At 35.3% G+C, this 20,548-nt stretch overlaps 1 long non-coding RNA gene across 1 annotated transcript in view; it reads left to right on the plus strand.

The window, feature by feature from the left end:
• LOC109266678 (uncharacterized) overlaps positions 1–20,548 on the plus strand; it is a 217,349-nt gene that overhangs the window by 167,248 nt on the left and 29,553 nt on the right. The window contains exon 4 of the long non-coding RNA XR_008419136.1: positions 18,897–19,105. This is a non-coding gene — a long non-coding RNA (uncharacterized LOC109266678). The remainder of the gene's footprint in view (positions 1–18,896; positions 19,106–20,548) is intronic.

Below are 20,548 nucleotides of genomic sequence, written 5' to 3' on the forward strand. Positions count from 1 at the left end.
TTTGCATTCCCATCAATAGTGCACGAGGGTTCCTTTTGCTAGACGTCCTCCATGGCCCCTGTTGTTTCTTCTGTTTTTTTATTTTAGCCTTTCTGACAGGTATAAAGTGATATCTCATTTTGGTTTTGATTTGTATTTCCCTGATGATGAGTGATGTTGAGCATCTTTTCATGTGTCTGTTGGCCATCTGTATATCGTCTCTAGAGAAATGTCTGTTCATGTCTTCTGCCTATTTTTTTATATTGGATTATTTGGGTTTTTTTTTTTTTTTGGTATTGATGTTGTTTTGCTGTTGTTTAAGTTCTTTGTATACTAATTTCTTTGGATACTAAACCTTTATTGGATATGTTATTTGCAAATATCTTATTCCATTCAGTAGGTTGTCTTTTGGTTTTGTTGACAGTGTCTTTCTCTGTGTAGAAGTATATTTTGTTGTAGTCCCAATAGTTTATTTTTGCCATTGTTTTCCTTGCCTCAGGAGATATATCTAGAAAAATATTGCTATGGTCAATGTCAGAGAAATTACTGCCTGTGCTTTTGTCTATGATTTTTATAGTTTGAGGTCTCACATTTGGGTTTTTTATTCCATTTTCAGTTTATTTTTGCATATGGTATAAAAAGTGGTCCAGTTTCATTCTTGTGCATGTAGCTGTCCAGTTTTCTCAACACCATTTGTTGAAGATACTCTTTTTCCCGTTGCATATTCTAACTTCCTTATCCAAGATTAACTGATCATGAGCATGGGTTTATTTTAGTGCTCTCTACTCTATTCCATTGATCTATTTTTCTGCCACAAAATATAATTTGATTTTTACAGCTTTGTAGTATATCTTGAAATATAGGATTTTGATATCTTTAGTTTTGTTCTATTTCAAGGTTGCTTTGACTATTCAGGGTTTTTTGTGGTTCACACAAATTTTAGGTTTGTTTGTTATTTTATGAATTGCATTAACTCTGTAGGTTGTTTGGGAAGTACAGACATTTTAATAATATTTGTTCTTTTGATCCATGAGCATGAAATATCTTTCCATTTCTTTGCATTGTCTTCAATTCCTTTCATCATTTTTTTTTTATAGTTTTCAGAGTATAGGTTTTCACCTCCTGGTTAGGTTTATTTCTAGTAATTTTATTCTTTTTGGTGCAATGTAAATGGAATTGTTTTCTTAATTTCTCCTTCTGTTACTGCATTATTAGTGTATAGGAGTACAATGGATTTCTGCCAATTGATTTTGTATCCTGCAACCTTACTAAATTCATTTATCAGTTCCAATAGTTTTTTAGTGGTGCCTTTAGGGTTATATATATATATATATATATATATATATATATGTTTATATATATACGTATATACATATATATATACATATACACATATATACATACATATATATGTATATATATATATATGTAGTGAATAGTGAAAAGTTTACTTCTTCCTTACCAATTTGGATGCCTTTTTATTCTTTTTCTTATTTGATTATTGTGGTTAGGACTTCCAATACTATGTTGAACAAAAGTGGTGAGAGTGGACATCCTTGTCTTCTTCCTGATCTTAAGGGAAAAACATTCACTTCCTCTCCACTGAGTATGATGTTAGCAGAGGGTTTTACATATATGGCCTTTATTATGTTGAGGTATATTCCCTCTAAACTTACACTGTTGAGGTGTTTTTTTTTTTAATCATGAGTGTATATTGTACTCTGTCAAGTAATTTTTCTACATCTATTGAAGTGATCATATTGTTTTTATCATTTCTTTTATTGATGTGATGTATCATGTTGCTTGATTTGTGAATGTGGAACTACTTTTACATCCCAGGAATTAATCCCACTTGGTTGTGGTAAATGATTTTTTAAATGTATTGTTGTATTCAGTTTGCTAACATTTTTTTGAGAATTTTTGCATCCATATTCATTAGAGATATTGACGTGTAGTTCTCTTTTTTAGTGGTGTCTTTATCTGGTTTTGGAATCAGGGTAGTGCTGGCTTCATAGAATGAATTGGAAGTTTTCCTTCCTCTTCTATTTTTTAAAGAACAGTTTGAGAAGAATAGGTATCAACTATTCTTTAAATGTTTGGTAGAGTTCATCTGTGAATCCATCTGGTTCTGGACTTTCATTTGTTGGGTGTTTTGTTTTTGTTTTTTGATTACTGATTCAATTCATGTGCTGATAATCAGTCTGTTCAAATTTTATATTTCTTCCTGGTTCAGTTTTGGGAGGTTATATATTTCTTGGAATCCATTTCTTCTGAGTTGACCAATTTTTGGCATATAATTTTCCATAATATTCTTTTATAATCCTTTGTATTTCTGTGGTGTCAGTTGTTATTTCTCCTCTTTAATTTGTGATTTTGAGTCATCTCTCTATATTTCTCTTTCCCTCTCTTTCTCTGTTTTTGATGAGTCTGGCTAGTGGTTTATCAATTTTATTGATGTCTTCAAAGAACCACCTCCTGGTTTCATTGATCTCTTTTGCTCCTTTTTTAGTTTCTATTTCATTGATTTGTGCTCTAATCTTTATTATTTCCTCTTTCTACTGGTTTTGGGGTTTTGTGTGTTCTTCTTCTACTAACTTCTTTAGGTTTAAAAAATAGGTTTTGTATCTGAGATTTTTCTTGCTTCTTGAGTTAGGCCTATATTGCTATAAACTTCCCTCTTAGAATTGCTTTTGCTACATCCCAAAGATTTTGAACCATTGCATTTTCATTTTCATTGTTGTTCATGTATTTTTTTAAATTACTCTTTGATTTCTTGGTTGACACATTTACTTTTTAATAGCATGTTTTAACCTCTGTATAGTGTATTCTTTCCAGGTTTTTTCTTATGATTTCTAATTTCATAGTGTTGTGTTCAGAAAAAATAAATGGCACGACTTTAATTTTTTTGTATGTGTTCAGACTTGTTTTGTGGCCTAATAGTGGTCTCTTCAGGATAATATACCATGTGTGTTGAAAAGAATATATTTTCTGCTGTTTTAAGCTGGAATGTTCTAAATATATCTGTTACATCCATCTGGTTCAAAATGTCATTCAAAGCCACACTTTCCATGTTGATTTTCTGTTTGGATGATGTATCAGTTACTGTAAGTGGGGTGCTAAAATACCCTATTGTTATTGTAGTACTATTGATTATTTCCTTTATGTTTGTTTTTGGCTGGTGTGTGTATTTTGGTGCTTTCATACTGGGTGCATAATTATTTACAATTGTTATATATTTTTGTTGGATTGTTCCCTTTTTGATTATTTAGTGTCCTTCTTTTTCTCTTTTTAGAGTCTTTCTTTTAAAGTATATTTTGCCCATTATAAGTATCACTACCTGAGCTTTCTTTTCATTTTCTTTTCTTTTTTTTTTTTAATGCTTATTTATATTTGAGAGACAGAGACAGACAGAGTGCAAGTGGGGGATGAGCAGCGAGAGAGGGAGACAGAATCTGAAGTAGGATCCAGGCTCTGAGCTGTCAGCACAGACAGAACCTGATGTGGGGGTCGAATCCATGAACCATGAGATCATGACCTGAACAGAAGTCCGATGCTTACCTACTGAGCCACCTAGGTGCCCCTCTTTTCACTTTCATTTGTGTGATCAATGCTCTTTCATCCCTTCACTTCAATCTACAAGTGTCTTTAGATCTGACAAGCTGTCTTTTAGGCAGCACATAGATGGATCTTACTTTTTAATCCAAACTTCACCCTATGTCTTTTGATTGGAGTGTTTAGTCCATTTACATTCAAGGTTATTATTAATAAGTATGTACTTCTTGCCATTTTGATATTTATTTTATGGTTGTTTCTGTAGTTGTTCTCTGTTTCTTTCTTCTCTTGCTCATGGTTCTCTCCTGGTTTGCAGGCTTTTTTTTATAGTGATACACTTAGATTCATTTTTCATTTATATATATATATATATATATATATATATATATATACACACATATATATATATATATATATATATATATATATATATATATTTATATTACTAGTTTTTGTGGTTACCATTAGGTTTGTATATAACATCTTATCCATAGAACAGTCTATATTAAGTTAATGGTCCCTTAAGTTTGAACCCATTCTTTACTCCCCACTCCCACATTTTTAATATTTGGTATCATAATTACATCATTTTATTTTGTGAATACCTTGACTGATTTTTATAGATATACTTAATTTTAATGTTTTTTATGTTTCCTACTTTGCTTACTGCTACTTATGTTCTTTTCTTTTCACTCAAAGTGTCCCCTTTAGCATATCTTGTTGGGCTGATTTAGTTGTCATGGATTCCTTTAATTTTGTTTGTGTGGGAAACTCTATCTCCCTTTTTTTTTTTAATGAATGATACCCTTGCTGGACAGAGTATTCTTGGTGGAAGTTCTTTTTTTTTTTTAATTTTAGTAATTTGAATGTACTCTGCCAATCCCTTCTAGTCTGCAAGATTTCTACTGAAAAAATCACTTGATAAATTTACAGAATTTCCCTTTTACGTAACTATTTTATCTTGTCTTTCTGCTTTTTAAAAAAAATTTTTAATGTTTATTTATTTCTGAGACAGAGACAGAGCATGAGTGGGGGAAGGGCAGAGAGAGAGAGAGGGAGACCCAGAATCAGAAGCCGGCTCCAGGCTCTGAGCTGTCAGCACAGAGCCCAATGTGGGGCTCAAACTCACAAACCATGAGATCATGACCTGAGCCGATGTCAGTCACTCAACCACTTGAGCCACCCAGGCGCCCCTTGTCTTTCTGCTTTTAATATTCTCTCTTTATTGCTACTCCTTGCCATTTTAATTACTATATATCTTGGTGCAGACCTCCTTGGGTTAATTTTGCTGGGGGCTCTTTGTGCCTTCTGTTTCCTTCCTCAGATTTGGGAAGTTTTCCACTGTTATTTCATCAGATTAATTTTTTGCCCCTTTTTCTCTCTCTTCTCCTTCTGGGGTCCCTATAATGCAGATGTTACTATGCTTGATGGTATAACAGGGTTCTCTATTTTTAGTTTTATTATTTTTTCCCTCTCTCCTGTTCACCTTAATTGATTTCTATTACTCTGTCCTCTGTGTCACTGATCTCTTCTTCTGCTTCCTATAGTCTACTACTTATTACATCTAGTATATTTTAAATTTTAGTTGTTGAGTTCTTCATCTCTTTTTGGTTCTTTTTTTAAGTTTTATATATCTTTGTTGAGGCCTTCCACTCTTTTCTCAATTCCAATGAGCCTTTATGACCAATACTTTAAATTTTCTATTAGGCATATTACTTATCTCCGTTTCATTTAGCTCTTTTATGGTGATTTTTGTCCTGTTCTTTCATTTGGGACTCTGTCTTCTCATTTTGTCTAACTCTCTGTGTCTATTTGTTTTTGTTGGGTAAATCAGCTATATCTCCTGATCTTGAAATTAGTGGCCTTGTGGAGATGAGTTCCTGAAATGCCATACAGTCCAATGTTTCCTGTTTCCCAGAACCTTGTACTTCAGGGGTGCTTCATGTACCGTACTGTTGTGACAGAGCCACTTTTGCCTTCAGTCATTGGAAATGGCTACTTTGCCTGTTGTGGACAGTGTTTGGTCTCTGTGTGTTAGTAGGCCAGTCTGGAACCACCTTGGGTTTGCTATAGAAGCTATATCACAGAATTGCAGGGTTCGTTTCCTGTGTTGTACCCTGAGAAGCTTTTGTTGGTCCATGGGGCCTGCAGTCAGACTGGATGTCTGCTCCCAGCCTGCTGCTTGGGCCACAGTCTGACTGGTCTGTATGGTTATCTTCTCTCCCAGGGTGCAGAAGTCACTTTGGTGTGGTGCTATTCTCTGTTGGGGATGCTTGCACATTGCCAGGCTTATAGAACTCCTTTGGATGGGCTGAGGCTGAGGGCATATTGAAGTGGGCAGGTCTGCAGGAGAATCTGAGGGCAGGGCATTGTTTGCACAGTCTGCTGTGAGAGGGAACCTGGAGTGGAGACCTGGCTGGAGTGGGTGTATTCGCAGGAGAATACTGCAGCGGGGCACATTTTTAACATGTTAGGTAGCAAGTATCGTTGCTGTGCTGGTTCCTGCAGGTATCTGTGTGTCTAGGCTGGGGGGCAGGAGGAAAATAGCACTCACTAACTCTTTGTTCTTGGATAAGTCTCTCAACAATTCTTGCCCCCGCCCCCACCCCAGCATAAGCTCTGAGATTAATAAACAAATCTTCCTTTCATATACCCTAAACATTTTTCAAACCACTGCTTCCTTGTTGATCTCCGTTGAGGTGTTTGTTGCCCAGTCTCTTTAAGGGCAGAGACTCAGTTTCATGTTGCCTCTAGGCTCTCCTAGAGCTGATTCTGCTAATTTTTAAAGTTCCAAGAGTTAAGCCTCACTGTAAGAACTCACAAAATTATGCCCCTCTGGTTTTCAAAGCCAAATATTATGGGGATTTGTCTCCCTGTGCAAGTTCCCCATGCTTGGGGTGCTTGGCAAGCTTCCTTTCCTTTCCAAGAGGAAAGCTTCCTTTCCTCTCTCTGCATTGTGGCACCCCTCCCTCCATTTAGTTCCTGACCATGTCTCTGCCCTTCCTACCTGTTTCAATGTGGATTTGCCTTTACATTTAGCTGTGGAGAGTATGTTCTGCCAGTCTTTGAGTCATTTTCTGGGTTATTTACACTGAATTGGGTGGTATATAGTTGTTTCTATGAGACAAGTTATGCTTAAAGTCCTCCTACTCCACCATCTTCCTCAGAAGTCCTGGTAAGCTGATTTTTTTTTAAAAAGGAATAGTCTGACTATATAGTACGCTGTTGCTTACTGGTTGTATTGTATTACCAATAACTTCATAAATTAATAAGAAATAACTTGAAAGCATTCTTGTTTTCTGCTCATGTTGTTTTGTTTTTCTTTTCCATTTAATCATTAACATAAATCATATTTGAGTTGCTTGCAAGAATTTAATGTCCATATATTGCTTTTTTAATTAGCCTACTAAGAAGGACAAGAGGCTTTAACTCAGTTAATGTTAGTGAGTCCAGCATGTGCTAAATTTGTTTTCCAGCTTCAGATATTTTTTGCTGTAAAGAGATGATACTACTTCAATCTTTCATCCCGTGGCTGTGTCTATATGAAATGAGGCAATAACAGTAAATCAATTCCATTAAAGGTTGGTTAATTTAGGAAAGAAAATACCTGCCATTTAATTTTAGACCCAGTTTGTTTTATTTCTACCTGATGACAATGGGCAGACCCGATAGCTTTATAATACAGAAATATATAGTAGAACAGTCATTTGTTCATTTGTTACATAATAATTATTAGTAGCCTGAATTTTTTCAGATACTATATTATGCTGAGATATTGATGAAAATAGAATATCTGCTCTTTAGTACGTCCCAGGGTCATGGGAAACAAAGGTGATGTTAGCTGGGATTTATTTAGAGAGTATGTGCATGGCAAAATGCTGGGGATTTTATATGCATAATTCCATTTAGTTCTAACAACAATTTGAGAACTTATACATGATTATTATTTCCATGTTACAAATGACAAAAAGAAATTTATGAAAGTAAAATAAATTTTACAAGTACAAACTGTTTAGCTTATTTACAAAATTTGCCTAGAAAGGTGGGGGCTGCCATCAATTCCCCCTGTGCTCACATGTAACTCACTGAATGACAGATGGCATCTTTTGCCCCAACTCTTTGAATCTGGTGTGGCTTTGAGTGCTGTGCCATTTCCAAGTCTAGCCCTGGCAATTTTTGCTATCTATTCCTAGGGGATCCAAATGCCATGTTAGAAGTCCAGGCTACTCTCCTAGAGACAGAGGTTGTAAGAAAAGTAGGTGGAACCAGACACATGCAGAAAGAGATAAGCTTGGAGTCTTGCTCAGTGTAGGCTTCCAGTGATTTTAGTCTCTCCCAGCTCTTATCCAAGTGGAATCTCAGGATACCCCAAATAAGAACTACCCCATTCAGTCAGTCAATTCACAGACTGAGATAAATTATTTTAAGTCACTAAGTTTTGAATTGGTGTGTGACTCCACAACAGATAAATGGGGCACACAATTGTATACTCTCAAGTGTTCTAAACCAGAGGACTTCAAAGTAACTATAACGTTGTAAAACACCATTAAAGGTTTTGCAGGTCTCTATTATTTATATCATTTTGTCATAAATAGTATTTACATTTTATATGTTTCATGAATTCATTTACTTATGTTACTCACATTTCCTATTATATTATTTAGATTAAATATGTATCTAATAAGAAAGAAATAAAAAATGAATTAAAAATAAGAAGAAACACAATTTCTAGTATTTCATTGTTCAACCTAAGTTTTCCCATCCTAAACACATTTTTGGATGTTCATACCATGGTTTAGAGATAATTACTCAATTGTTATTCATATCGATAGTTCAATACTGCTAATACTAAAACAAGATAATTCTAATGTTAAAGAAAAACACAGGGTATATTTATGATATAAAAGTAAAAATTGCTTTTGTGTGCCTAAGCATTCAAAGAATCACACTGAAAAGATATATGATGAATATCTCCAAATTTACAGCAATTGACATTAAATAACAGCAGAAAACCCAGGTAACAAAGGTGCCTGGTTTATATAATCATATGTCTTACAAGGCAAATCCAAACTCCTATGGAACCAATGTGATAAAATGAAGGAAGGAATTACTTCCTGATAAGTAATTATAAAATAAAGCAGAGGCATGGCCAATAATATATGATAAAAGTAAATATATAATATTCATAATCTTTAATTACTAAAAAATAATATTTCAACTACCCTAAAATAGATATATATGTTTAGTTAACATATTTCAGATTGAGGGCTTCATTATATTTTATGATGAATGTACAGAATATAAAATACTACTATCAAACATTTGATTCCAAACTATTTGGCTGGTTATCATAAAGTTTAAAGATTCTAGTGATTCTAACATCACTTCTTATAAAATTTAGAAGAGCATTGGGTAGATTATTTGATTTGTTTAGAAGTTTAGAGCTGATGATATCTTTCCATCTTTTTCATGGCTTTTTATTTTTTATTTTACATAGCACTTTAAATCATCAAACCTTTTTCCATGGATCATTCATTTAGTTCTTCATTTGATACATGTAATCTAGTGCATCTATGAGCCAGCCATCTTCAATATACTTATGGTAGAGTGATGATAAAATATATATATATATCCCTGTCCTCATGGAGGTAATACTGTAGAAGAGATAATATATATATATATATATATATATATATATATATATATATATACACACACATATATATATCGGTCCTCATGGAGGTTATACTGTAGAAGAGAGGAGAAAAATAAACATGGAATGCATAAATGCATCATTCCATATAGTATTTTACAATGTGATCATTGCTTTGGCACAAAGAAAATGCATAACAAAGTATAGGGGGTACCAGAAGTGGGGGTATAATACAGTGATCAGGGTTGTCTTCACTGAAGGAAAGACATGACATACAGGCAAAGCTTTACTGGTGTAAGTAGCCATCAGTCACAGGCTCTTAGGAACCTAGTGTGATTAAGAAGCAGAACCAGATGGCTGAAGGAGGGTGAGGAAAGAGAAGAGGAATGTGTGAGAAGGACAAGAGGAAAAATGTGATAAAGACCTTGACTTTCACTTTGAGTTAAATGAGAAGCAACTTCAGGGTTTCCAGCAGAAAGTTATGTTTTATAAATATTACTAAAACTGCCTCATTGACAACAAATTCTAAAGGTTAAGGAGTGTACATGGAGGGCTGTTGGAATTATCTTCCAAAATACTATTTATGACTCAAATTAGATTGAATTTTGTCTCTCTCTTTCCGTGTCCCTGTAACTAGTCTGTCTCTCTAAAAGAGAGAATTATGTGTACACTTCTATATACACTTGCATTATGAACATATTTCAAACACAGTAAAATGTAGAGTGAATGGATCCTTGCTACTCACCTCAATTACTAACTCAGAGAAAACTTGTTTATGTATATCCCACCAACCTCCTACCTCCTCCACATTTCTTGGGTTATTTTGAAGCAACTTTATGTATTTTAAAGATACAAACTAGAGATGAATTGGATGTAAGTTAGTTAGTCTTGAGTGATCACTGAGTTTTTGGCCAGAACAACTATGAAAATGAAATGGCCATCAGCTAAAGTGGAGGAGAGCTATTGATGGAGCACATTTGAGGGGAGATGAGCCACAAGAATTTTCGCATATATTGATTTTGATATATCTATTTAGCATCTAAGTGTATCTATCTATTCAGACACTACTATTGGAGCATTTAAATACCTAAAGTCATCATTAGAAAGGCTAGGTGTGGAGTTTTGGCACATGGTATTTGTGAAACGGTGCCTCTTATTTCCTGTCTTTTCTTGGCTCTTTTCCTTAATTCTTAAGGAAAAAGGGGCACAAAAATGCTCATGTTGCCTAGTATAAAAAATTGTTCAAGAAGTACCTCTAGGTTGATTGATCAGGTACTGGTAATTTATGAAATGGTTGGATTTAAAATAATACACGGAAGGTCACTTTTTACCCTCTTCGGTCTGCTTGTTAGAAGCTATAGAAAGTTCAGCTGCAGGGACTCTTAGTAGGATCACCAAGAAAAGTATTGATGATTTGTAAAGATGGAAAAACAAAAATGAGGGGATATTTTAATTACCTTTATGATTTTCTTAATACCAGATGATAAATTTAGCAATCCCGTAATGAATTATAAAATGTCAAAGAAAGACCTCTAGATTCGGCCACAGTTGAAAAGCAACTCCAAACTGGGGCCAGATGTTTATTATTTTATTGAAAATCAATAAATTTAACAGACTGTTACTAACATGAGCTCTGGAATCAGTAAGGCCTGTACCTGAATTTTAGCTTTGCCACTTTCCAGTAGTATGATCTTGAATAAGTTATTTCTGTTTTCATTTTTTTCTTGCTTCTAAGATGGGAAGACAAATACTAACTTTTAGTTATGTTATGAGGATTAAATATGTTATGAATACTAATATGAATCACAAAGTACATTTCATATAGTAAGTTCTCAATATACGTTAGCTATTATTATAGCATAAGTAAAAATGGACTTCTAATAACTACACTAGTTCCTCATCATTCTGAACTGCAGAGAATGGTAGGTTTTACTAGATGTGATAATGAAGCACCAGATGTCTTTGTTCACATACACATAACCTAAAACGTTAAATGGCACAGACATTAAATCACAAACCAAGGAGACTCAAATGAGGATCATTTCCTTTGTGGATGCATAAACATTTCTTTTACCTTCGTAAAGCGTAAGAATGAGAGGCAACTTTAGAGATTTCTGGGAAAAAATGGCAAGAATTAGGTCAGATCACACATTGATCACAAACTTCTAGGGAACACATTGTAAGGAATGGTCTCTCTTGCTCAGGGGATGGATTAAATGAGCTAGTAATTGGATAGTCCTTGCCTTCCCTGACTTCTCTGAATACAAATCAAGTGTTCAGATGGCATTTCCATAATAGGTAACTGCAGCAGTCTTACAAACTTTTTTTTTCAAAGCTACAATTCACAAATTTCATCAGTGCAATATATATATATATATTAGATTTATATATAATATATATTTCATCATAATATATAATATATAATTCATCATAATATAAACATATATATTTATATAATTCATCATAATATAACAGGTTATATATATTATTCATATATATTCATATATATTATTCATACATAATATCATCATAAATAATGAATACATAATTCATCATAATATAAATTTCATCAGTGCAATATATATATATATATATATATATATATAATTTAGGTTTTAGAACAGATTTTATCTAATTTTATTTTAAAACTGTCCTGAAAGCTAAAAGTGAGATTGTTCCACTTTCTCCTGATGGATACTGTAGGGGGGGTAAGTATATACATATACATATATGTATATATATGTGTGTATATATATATATATATATATACACACACACACATATATGTATACATATATGTATATATATGTATATATTTTAATGGGAAATTTTGTGCTTTTAAATTTCATATGTAGAAAACTAACTTTGTGTCCAAAGATGGTACTGCTATCAGGTAGAGGTCATAAATATATTTTTAGTGAAGTATAGACCATGTGTTCTAAATACTTGATCTATGTCAACTCCAAATATGTTATGGATATTTTTTATATATATTTTGATTTATTTCCTACAATACTTCATTAAAGAGTTCAAGGATTTACTCTCAGAATTTACACTCAGCCAAGAGGCAACCAAATGTAATACAAAGAATTGGTCTGAAGTCCATGCTGAAGGCCATACCAAGTCTCTTGTTTCAGAGAAATATATAACTATATCTATAGATATATAGTTAGATATGGATATAGATATTTATACTAAATTTAGTCAAAAAAAGTGAAGTAATTTTGCTCTGTTAACTTCTCTAATTCAAGAGGAAAATCCTGGAGAACCAACCCACCATGTTTACCATTTGCATTTTAGGCACGATGTTCTATTTGCCCGTTGAATTACAGTATCCCTTCTCGTTACTCTCTGTCCATTCACTGCATTGACAGCCGAGATGAAGTCCCATGACCTACGGTTAGGATAATCTGAAACTCCTATACAGGAGTCTGGATCTGAACGACTGACATGGGAGTGACAGAGTGACTGGGATTCATGTGTGGGAGTGTGTCATGGTGGCATGCTGGTGCTGCATGTGTTAGAATGGTGGTGTGCAGTGGCAGTGGTTGGTGACAACGGAACCTTGGCTGTATTGTACTTGCTGTCTCACCTCCAGAAAATAAATTAGAATAAAGTAAACAAGCACAATAAAATGTACAGAATAACAAATGCTGTAACCATAGCACTAAGCGATAAAAAGCCAATATGAGTGTGTGTTGGGAATGTGATTTAGGTAGAGCGGTCAAAGAATGATTCTCTGAGAAGAGGTCCTTTGAGAGGAGAGCTGAATGACAAAATGATGCAAGCCATGAGAATAATTCGGGGCCAAATGGATCAAATAGAGGATACGACGAGTACAAAGAGTATAATATGGAAGTGAGGTTAATGTGAACTGGAGAAGGAAACTGCATAGCAAGATGTGAGGCAGAATGGCATGAGAGAAAGTTTATTTGTTGTGTAGCATGAAGATAATTATTGTATTAGCAACTATGATCTGAATTGTTCCCAAAAGAAAAGAAAATGCTCTCAATCTAGTAAAATATCCATCAATCTTCTTGGAAAGTTAAGGTGAGAAGTTGAGAGCGTATTTTGGAGGAAGGCAAAAAAGAAAGTGCTACGTAAGAAATAAACAAGAATTTGGAAGACAAGTGAAGAAGACCAGAAAGTAGGAGGTGAGAACCAAGAGTCACTTTAGACTGCTGGAGCTCAAGTTGATGGAAATAAATCCAGGGTCTTCTTGAAAAACTGAGATATTTAGTGTTTAATTTTCAACTTTCTGTTTATTTGTTTCCGTGGAACCATTATATCTTAGCTTCCATTAAAGTTCTATTACATACAGCTGCCTGTGTTGAGTGCTACATAATGGAGTGTGGGAATGGAGATAAGGAAAACAGCTCTGGGATACAAAATGGAGACAGAATTTCACAGAAGCCAGAGATGGAAATGACATGAAAAGAAGAAATATTGAGAATTCACAGAAATCTTAGTTCCAGACAATCTTACAGGTACCTTAAGAGCAGAGTGAAAATAACCTTTGCTCCTGCACCATCTTCTTCTTCATCCCCACAAAATAATTCTGATAAAATAAATGTGAATTAAAAAATTTGTAAAAACACACCTTCCCTCCTCATCCATGTATGATGATTGCTGTATCAGTTCTCATGGGACAATACAAAAAGGAAAATGTTCAAAATTAAATTGAAGATCAGAGAAAATGCACTTAAAGTAATAATTTTGGAGACAGACTAAAGCCCTATGAAATTACATGAGGTTCAAAATTACTGACACCTCTGTTTATATATCTTTGCATTCACCTGACTGGTAAAGATAAAATCAACTCTGTGGTTATAGAAAATAATATCATTGTAGTGCCTTGTCCTCTGGATAAACAACAAAAATACAGAGGCCAGGCTTTCTGGTGTTTTGTTTATATATATATATATATAAAATGAACATATTGGTTCCTAGTTTTTAAATCAATTTGCTTGTTCTTAGGTGCAGGGAGCAGGTAAAAAACAAAGCTGTCAACTCCGCACTATTTTGAAGGTGACATCTGCAAATGCAGGTTTCAATTCTTCCATTGTCTGAGCCCCTTTAATCATTCATATTTGCAGCTGTCTGAAAGAGCGCTTCACGCACATCCTTCTCCTTGGGGCAGAGAAATGGGACTGGCTATTCATTTAGTCCACTTAGAAAAAACCCAAACCATGTATTCTGAGATACTGAGCCTATCTTTTTCGAGTTGCAGCTGTTTTCTAGCACCCGTCTCTTTATCCTTCAGAGAAGGAAAAAGAAATGACTCTATTTATTGCTTAGAAAAATATGTATCTTCTTGAATTTGCTGCAATTAGATTTCTAAAATTGCATGCATTGAACTTGTATTGCTCTGGGGTTAAGAAATAATAAGGCATGTGCTTGATTACTGGAAAAGCTTGTTCTTGTCCACATCTCATAATTTTTAAATTTATTCAAGAGTCATCACTGCTATTTCCATCAATTTCTGCCTCCCTTTGGTATTCTGGACACTATAAGGTCAGCAGAGTGGTCTTAAAAGAATTTACAATGCTCCCTGGGGGGCTAGCTTTATTGTCTGGATTTCTCTGTTTTTACTATGGAAATGTTATGGATTAAAGTATCTAATAAATGCAAAGGTAATTGCAAAATGTATAATACCCAAACAAAAGTATCATATAGATACTGTAGACAGATGTTTGACTTAACAGAAAGAAGGGGTATAGAACTGATTATAGAGTTATCATGAGGTCAGAGGTATTAGATAAAGCATAATTTTATCTGCATTGTATAATAAAGGAACCAGTAACAGACTAGTTTTTCAGATCACTGGCTTCAAGAACTCTGTTACAAAATATTAACTTTTATTTCTTGTGTCCCTGAAATCCTTAGGACAGAAAATTGGAAGTATGCAAATAAGTTGGGATACCTGGGTGGCTCAGTCAGTTGAGTATCTGACTCTTGATTTAGGCTAAGGTATGATTTCAGGGTCTTGAGATCAAGTGCTGCATCAGGCTCCATGCTGGGCTTGGAGTCTGCTTAAGGTTCTCTCTCTCTCTCTCTCTCTCTCTCTCTCTCTCTCTCTCTCCCTGTACCCCTCCCCCTGCTCCTGGGTGCTCTTTCTCTCTCTTTCTAAGAAAACAAAAAGAAAGAAAAGTATACTTTTCCTATATAGTATAGGAATACTATAAAAGGGGTTTAAAGCAATCTTATTGAGTATGGGTAGCATGAAAGCAAGCATTCTTCTATAGATTCCTGAACAATGGTGGCTTATAATTTACTAGATAATTATGAATATTTCATTGTAATCTTATATTCCATAACTATCAATTCATTCATTCATTCATTCATTCATATCAAATGTTTACTACTATCTACATCTAAGAAAGATAGCAGATATTACTAAAAGAAACAATCATAATTAAAAAAAGCGCCATACCAATGTAATCAGGAATCTGAACTAGATTGTTATTTTTCTGAAGCAACATTACAGGTGGCTTACTCTTACATTATAATGTTAAAAAACTTACATATTAAAATGGTTAGTTAGCTATTTTGTTGAGTAATTATTAACCAGTTTATTAAACAGTCTGAATTCAATGAAGATATAAATGTGAAATGGTTTTGTTTTTACCAGTTATTTCTTTTAGCCATGCTGTGTCAAGCCTGCCTTTCCAGGGCATTAATGATACCTCAGGCAGATCTCATTGCCTTCCAGTAATTTTCAGTTCTATCTTTCTCTGGTTGGAAATGTCAGGCTTCTATCCAAATTAGTGGTTACCTCATTCCATTTTCCAGCCCTGCCCAGGCTTCAGCTTGAAAGATTTGATTTAGTAACCTAGTAAGAAAGGCCTCAGTGAAAACTTCCAGGGCTTCCAGCAAGGGTGAACTTGCTATGCAAAATACTTGAGACAATGTTCTCTTTATTTTGAGAGAGGGAGGGAGGGAGGGAGAGAGAGGCAGAGAGAGAGAGAACAAGCGGTGGAGGGGAAGAGGGAGAGGGAGAGAGAGAATCCCAAACAGGCTCTGTGCTGTCAGTGCAGAGCCTCATGTGGGGCTCAAACTCATGAACTGTGAGATCATGACCTGAGCTAAAATCAAGAGTTGGATGCTTAACTGACTGAGCCACCCAGGTGCCCCAAGACTATGTACCCTGGTAGACTATCGAAAGTTAGTAATTAGAAGGAGCTTCTTTACTTCACTTCAGTTAAAATGGGAAGTGAGCCGTGACTTTATTCTTTCTCCTCTCCCTCTGTATTATTTTACCTGCTTTGGGATTTGCTTCATTGAAACTGTTTTTGTTCTCATTTGATTCCACTTCGCTGGCTATCATCCCTCAGTCCTCTCAATGGCAGGCATCCAAATCCTGTGGGGTGCAACTAAAAGCTCTTTAGAATGAATTTCAAAGGTCTCTTTTTTGGATCGGTCTCTCAAATATGTCAACTCAATCTCTGAGCTCTCACCCTGGGAGATCCACCTGATGTCCTCCAGGGTCTTCATTTTCAGGAGTAGGGTTATTGACAAAATGGCTAAAGTCTGACTACTTTGCATGGTGTCTGCATGGCCTGTGTGAAACTCATGTATCCAGGCCATGTCAAACTGTGGGGAGCGCAGGTTGCTCCCCTGAGAGCTCCCTTTATCTACCTCCATATCGCCTGCAGTCCTCTTCTACCATTCCATATATAAACACAAAAAGTAGATCAGAGAGGATTCCACATAATCACACTTCTATTCAGGGTTTGAGATACCAATCTTGCCATCTTGAAGTCAACAAATCTCTGTAAGAAACTCTTGGAGTTCTGTTTACTTGCCTTGGTACTCCCCACTGGACTGAAAACTGATGGCTCTGAAAATTTCCCATGATCTCAGTTCTTCATGTACTTCAATAGCCTAGGCATTAGTTAGGGACTGAGATGATGGTTGGGTAACATAGCCTTACAAGGCTTAAAAGAGTTTTCTCCCAAGCTTTGCATGTAAATAGCCATTTCTAGAGCAGCAGAAAAACTGCCACATCACGGGGATCAAGAGTTTCAAACAAATAACTTTTATTATTTCTATAATTAAAGAAAGCCAATAAAATAAGCAAGAATGCATAGGCTTCATAGAGGTAGTACAAAGTGTTAATCTTATGGATACTGTGTCAGAAACGTCTGCTGTCAGAATTCCTTTACGTTCACAAACTGGTCATTCTAAACTCTAAGACCTAATAATATATATCCACTCTCACCGAAGTTTCCTGAAAGTGAGAATACAGGAGGGCACAGGGATTCTGATGACATGTAGATTATAGAAAAAAGATGACAGGGAGATTACAAAGGCCAAGTACAGACAAACAACAATGGTTTTCCTCTGGTGGGCATCAATGTTAAACATGAGGAGTTTCATAAGTAATATAATTCATAACTAATCCATTATGTTATGTAGGGTTATTGTACACTATGTCATATAGCAGATGGGAAAATGTAATTCCCATGTAATAATATGTAATAAAATGTAATAAATTATCATTAAAAATCCAATCCAAAACTTGCCTTGGAAAAAGATGTTGCACAGCATCTCTATTTCTACCACTATCTTTTCATGTACCAAATATTTACTGTGCACTTGCTTTGTGTCTGCACTGACACAACACAACATTGAGGTTGAAATATACGTTCTTTGCCCTCACGGGACAATCATACAAAGTTTAAGGAGTCGTAAGATCTTAAGTGCTATGATAAACATGTTTCAATGAATTTCACATTACAAAATTGCTTTTAAAAGTAAAGGGCTTGAAGTTAGGGGCAGAAATACGGAGGCATTTGTGACTTTGAGTAACGGAGCAATATGGCCAAGCTTATGTTCTCTTATTTATAAATTGAATAGAACTATGGAGGATAGACAAGATGAGGTTTAAAGTTGGAAGAGGAAAAAAACAATCAGAAGGTTACTGAAAAGATTGATTTCTTACACACTTTTCATACCTTGCTAACATATCGTTTTGGAGATATCTGGGTTAATGAGATATGGTTTCTAACATTAAAGAACTTATATGCTATTGTGGAAAATAAGTGTTTATGTACACATGTGCAGGCGTGCATAAGCACGTGGTAAAGAAATCGATGTTAAATGAAATGACTGGCAATTTCTGGCTAGTTAACTGCATGGCTTCCAAGTTCTTGGTGTCATAGTGAGCTCTGGGGAACAATAGTTGTGGAGTACTTTTTTACCCATTTTTATTCACTCAGCAATGAATTACATTTTCCCATCTGCTATATGACATAGTGTACAATAATCCGACATAATAAATTATCATTAGAAATCCAATACAGTGTCCCAAATAAATTAATAGAAATTAAAATGCCCTAATTTAGGACTTAAATATTGCCTCACTCTAGTGCCCTGAGCAAGCAAACCACTTAACCTCAACCTTGGTTTCCTCAAACTGGGAGTTAACAAGTATTTACCCACCTCATAAGAGTGTGAGGATTAATTAGTTAATGTTTATAAAGTACTTTAAAGAGGAAAGGAGCTGAATAAGTAGTGCTATTAATAGGATAACCACTTAATTTGATTTTAGTGTTTGAGAACAATGCAAGTCTAATTCAGCAGTTGCCACACAGCTGCGGTTGCTATGCGTTTAGAATGAATTTATAATACATCCTCGGTTTCTGAAAGAACAGTGCCTTATAAAGCAACTACTATAATACTAAAATAATACGTCAACTATTCTTTTCAGAAGACTGCTGCTCACAAGGACCTAGAGTAAGGTGACTTAAGCCCAGAGAGCCTTCATCAAACAAAAGCTGCACGGAGAACGTAGAGAAGGGTTCACGGCCTCTACATGAAATGATAGCCAGCATTTATTCAGCTTTTACTGATTTGCAGGCACAGTTCTAACTGCATTATATGGATCATCTCATTTAATCCTGGCAACAACTCAATGATGTAGGTACTCGATTTGTCCATTTCATGCGGAATATGGAAGTTCAGAAAAGTTAAGGAACTGGACCCAAAATTTATAGATGGGGACAGGATTTAATCAAAATCGTACTTCTTTGTGGTTAAGTATTGAGATTTTTTGTCTCCTAAAAATGAACATGTAAATTTACAGAACTTATGTCATGTTCCCAAATTCCCTATAACAAGAATCCTGCAGTTCCCATGCGTGGTGTCCCTTAATGTCCACATATTTACTAGGCAAGTCCCTATATGTATGACTCTTCTTTCCATTTTTAAGCATCGAGCTCATCTCTGTCTCTCAAGGTAACTATAAGCAGGTTATAGAGACTCAGGTACATTATAACGTTTATTTATTTTTGAGACAGAGACAGACAGAGCATGACTGGGAGAGGGTCAGAGAGAGAGGGAGACACAGAATCCGAAACAGGCTCCAGGCTCTGAGCGGTCAGCACAGAGCCCGACGTGGGGCTCGAACTCACGGACCGCGAGATCATGACCTGAGCTGAAGTCGGACGCCTGACCGACTGAGCCACCCAGGCGCCCCGAGACTCGGGTACATTATAGAGACTCAGGTACATTGATGATGTCAGGATTAACCTACTGCTCAGGATCATGGGAAAGATGACACGATATAGCCAGTCTTTTAATGTTTCTGTACCATCTCCTCCTTGCTGTCCATCTGCCTCCTATGCTCTATCCTGGGTTAGTACATGCATTTAACTACTCAGTTTTTACTAACTCCAAGACCCTTCCAATCTGTCTGAGCTCTTTAATTCAGTGTTCTTGCTCCATGGTAGGTCTCCATTCATTGTTTACCACCCCTACTTCATCTAAAGCTTTGACTTCCTAATTTCCCAACCCTATAGTTTCTGGTATGTTAAAGATGACCAATACATATTTTCAGAACTGAACAAAATATGTCTAGAAAACTTGGCAGCAATTCACAACTGCTACCCTGGATGAGTCACTTTTATGGACTCATCTAAGAACTTCAAGGTCTCTTTCCCTTCATCATGTAAAGGGACTTACAAAGAAGTGCTCAAGAATCCTTACTAATCCTTGCTTATGTGATCATGGTCACTGCATTAAGTGAAAGTAATTCATACAAATTGTAATAGAGTAGTAGTTGGGACCCCAAGGAGGGAATTTCAGAAAACGCCATCTTTGGGATCCATGAGATTAACATATAGTCATGGCCAACTGCAGAAACCAAAAGATTATATCCTGAATATATATACCAGATTTTTTTTCAAATTATAGACTGAAGTGATGATACATTAGAAATATGCAGAGGATATGTACATAACATGTATAATTAAGTTAGATTGTATCTACTGCCTTCTAGTTTTAAAACTCTGTGACTCTAATGATTTCCTACGGTTATAGGAATTTTAAGACCATACATATTCTTGAATCACTCAATGGCCT

This window comes from Panthera pardus, unplaced genomic scaffold, assembly GCF_024362965.1.
Source record: "Panthera pardus isolate Hobbes unplaced genomic scaffold, ASM2436296v1 HiC_scaffold_11, whole genome shotgun sequence".
Lineage (NCBI taxonomy): Eukaryota > Metazoa > Chordata > Mammalia > Carnivora > Felidae > Panthera > Panthera pardus.